General features: G+C 52.2%; 1 long non-coding RNA gene across 1 annotated transcript; it reads left to right on the top strand.

The window, feature by feature from the left end:
• The first annotated feature begins 398 nt into the window (after nucleotides 1-398).
• LOC140642988 (uncharacterized) lies at nucleotides 399-3457 on the top strand. Its single transcript, XR_012039372.1, has 2 exons — nucleotides 399-531; nucleotides 2166-3457. It is a non-coding gene; the product is annotated as an uncharacterized lncRNA (long non-coding RNA).
• The last annotated feature ends 201 nt before the right edge of the window (nucleotides 3458-3658 follow it).

The following is a 3658-nucleotide window of genomic DNA, read 5'->3' as shown; positions in this document are numbered from 1 at the left end:
GTGGAGGAGTGGGTGCTACTGGCCACTTTGTTCCTCGTCCTTCCATGTTTGCATTTGATCTTCACATGTGCCCTGGAAGGTAAACTTTGATGAACTTGCAGGCAGATGAAGAGACTGGGAAGACGGCCACTGCTGGCGGGTGTAAGGGGCAGGTTGTTGCCTTCACGACCATCGGCCGCGCATCCCCTAATCACATCCCGCGCGGGAGACGGGAGATTTTCTTCTTGGGACAAAGGAGGAAATGAGGCTGGGGTTCAGTGACCTGCCGGGGCTCGGGGCCCGTCGCCCCAGCCCCGCGAGGGGCGCATTTCCGAGCCTGGCGCGGGGCCACCGGCGGGGCTGCTGGGCCGTGAGATCACGGCTGAGCAATCTGACTCTGAAAAACCTAAGGACCAACTTGGGAGTTTTATCGCGTTTCTGCCGCCCGGGCATGAAGTCAGCCGGGCCGCGGGGCCGCAGCGATCCCGGGCGATTAGCCGGCTGCGCCTTTCAAGCGCTGCCCGAGCTCCCCCGCCCGCCGCAATAGCGGAGGTGAGTCACCGCCAGCCGGATCCGAGCGCTCGGGGCGGGGCGGGGGCCGGGGCGCGGGGCGCGGGGCGCGGGGGGCAGTTACTGTGAGCATCTCGGGGCGCAGCCGGGTCAGTCGCCGCCCCTCGGCCAGCTGCGCGCTGCGGCGGCTCCCGGGCCCGGAGCGGGGCTGCTCCTCTGGGCGGGGACCGGGCCCGCCAGCTGCCACCTGCGTGGTGGCTCCAAGACGCTTGGGTGTGAGCGGGCTCACGTTTTCTTTTCTTAAAGATTTTATTTATTCATGAGAGACAGAGAGAGAGAGAGAGAGAGAGAGAGAGAGAGGCAGAGACACCGGCAGAGGGAGAAGCAGGCTCCACGCAGGGAGCCCGACGCGGGACTCGATCCTGGGACCCCAGGATCACGCCCCGGACCGAAGGCGGCGCTAAACCGCTGCGCCACCCAGGGATCCCAGGCTCACGTTTCCTTTATTTTTTTCTGGAGCGAGCGAGTCTGGCTCGGTTCTGCACCTGCCAGGACTGCTGGGAAACGCATTCTTAGTTAGGCCTTTTTTTCGGAGGGGTGGCGGTGAGGGTTTTTCCTCTCTTCCTCGGGAATTAGGTAATTCAGCAAGATCGAGGGCAACTCTCTAGTGATGGGTCCCTGTGCAGAAATCCTTGCGCAAGGTCTGCAAGCGCCGTTTGGAGGGAGCCTGCTAGTTCCCTCCGTCGCAAGCCTGGTCGGGGTCTCCCGTTTTCCCCAGCGCGCCGCTGGGTGAGGCTCCCGCGGCCGTCGGTGCTGCGGGCTCTGCGGTCAGAGGCTCTCCAACCGCTGTTGGCTCCTCACCTCTGGGGAGACGCAGAACACCTCGGGTTGAGCCACCTCCCCTCAGGCAGTGAGGTTACCTCACCCCATAAGCCTTTCTTCCAACAAAACAGACAAACAGACAAACAAAGGTAAATTATGTTAGATATCCTCCTTGGCTATTTGCGCAGAAAAGGAGAAAAATGACCTTGCAATTCTCCTCTAGGAAATATCTAGGAAAACGAGGTAGAGCCACTTCTCAGTGAGTCTGTCATCATTCCAGCTCCTCCGTCTTGAGCCTCTCTGAGGCTGTTTCTCCTTTAGAGGTGGGATATACAGCCCCTCAGAGCAGCAGTGTTGTGAGGATCCAGCGGCCTGTGACATGTGTCAGACACTCAGTGTACAGCCTCGTCCGGAGGAGGCCCCAAAGCACCACTGTTGGGAGGAAACTGTGAACTCTGGGAGATGCCCAACGCCTCCCACACCTAGGTGGTGGAGACCCTAGGAAATTTCTAGAGTGGGGGACCTCATGAGACCTCCGGCCCTTTGCTGAGCATTTTCAAAATCTCAGCAGCCGATCCAAGGGACATAGCCTCCAAACATTGCTACAGGACATCACTCACATAACGTGGGGCCACGTTATGACTTCTGTAATTCTGAGACCCTCTTGGTTTTTTGGGCAGGTTACTCCATAAAAACATGTGAAAAAAGTGTGATGGATTTTTTTAGGGCCTTAAATATTTCATTTTTTTTCCAATGTAAGAAATAAATTAAAGCATTTTATTCAATCTTAACGGTTCATATACTTTTTCCTTTGAACTTTAAAGAATGAAAAATATTTTTCTGGGTCTTTGAAGGTATGATGGGCCCGGGCACTGTGCCTACCTGCATGATGGAGAAGTCAGTCCAGTCCTCACAGATTAAGAGGAGGCATCAGAAGACCACCTGGAACCTGCTCAGGGGTTTTGATTTCTTGGTGCCTATACCTAGATGCAGCTTTACTTAGTTGAGACCAAAGGGACTGTGGTCAAGTGGCCCCTTGCAAAGGCAGGAGCCTGGACTGTACAGGATCAGTGGAAGCCCGCCAGCCCTTCCTGGCTCGTACACCCCAGAGCTTCTGTATCCATGCTTCCCTCTCTTCATTGTCCAATCACTCCTCGGTGATTTCTCCAGTCAGGACATGTGAGCATGTCCCCTGGGAGGCTTCCATAATATATCTGAATACCCTGTGCTTTTTTAAAGATGAACCATGTGAAATAGCCAGTTTTGTGAGTCAGAAGTTGTTATTGATGGTAATATATGGTTCAACCTAGTCCATGTCGGTTATCTAGTCTCATGTGCTGATCTCACCATCAGCATGCTAAGTTCCCTGTGCATAGAGACTGTGATTTGAACGTGGCTATGTCCCCAGCAGCTGGCTCACTGTCTTCTACATGTTTCTGGAATGAATGGATGATTCGACCCCAAGGGAAGATCACCCCTATTGCACACTCTCTGCCCTCCTTGTAAAACTAAGATTCCCCAACTTGAACAGGCATCAGAGTTTTCTGTGGGATTTGTTGAAACAGATAACTGGACCCCATCCCAGAGTTTCTGATTCTGGAGGACTGATAATTAGCATTTCTAACAAGTTCTCAGGTGAAGCTGGTCCTGGACACCATGCTTTGAGAACCACTGTCTTAGATTATTAGCTCTCTCCTGGGGAGGGGAGAAAGATTAGTCATAAGTATAAAAAAAATTTCTCCTGTACTGGGTCGAATAGTGCCCCACCCCAAATTCATGTCCACCCAGAAACTGTGAATGTGAATAAGACTTTTGCAAATGTAATTAAGTTGAGGTCATATTGCAATAGGGTGGATCCTAAATCCATTATGATTAGTATCCTTATAAAAAGAGAGTAATGAAAACACACAGACGCAGAGACCCATGCAGGAAAATGCTCTATGAAGATGGAGGCAGAAGGTGGAGCACTATGTCTACCAGCTCAGGGATACCAAGGATTGCCAACAATCACCAGAAGCAAGAAGAGAAGCATGGGATGGATTCTCTGTCGGGACCCTCAGAAGGAACCCATCCTTCTGACACCTTGATTTCAAACCTGATTTCAAACCTCCAGAACCGTGAGAGAATAAACTTACGTTGTTTTAAGCCATTTCAGTTGGTGATAATTTTTACAGCCCTAAGAAACTAATATATCCACGAAAGTGTGGGGGACAAAAGCCCACTAAGAATCACTAAAAAAAACCCAAGCAGTGATTTTTAAAAAGCTTTTCTTCTTTCACGAGAAACTTTAGAGGCTATTGGAAATGACCAGAGCCTGCAGACTATTCCCACCTGGCAAAGGGGGTCC

This window comes from Canis lupus, chromosome 11 (assembly GCF_048164855.1).
Source record: "Canis lupus baileyi chromosome 11, mCanLup2.hap1, whole genome shotgun sequence".
In the NCBI taxonomy this organism is placed as follows: domain Eukaryota; kingdom Metazoa; phylum Chordata; class Mammalia; order Carnivora; family Canidae; genus Canis; species Canis lupus.
Note: the sequence above shows the minus strand (reverse complement) of the source record. Positions and strands in the feature narration are given on the sequence as shown.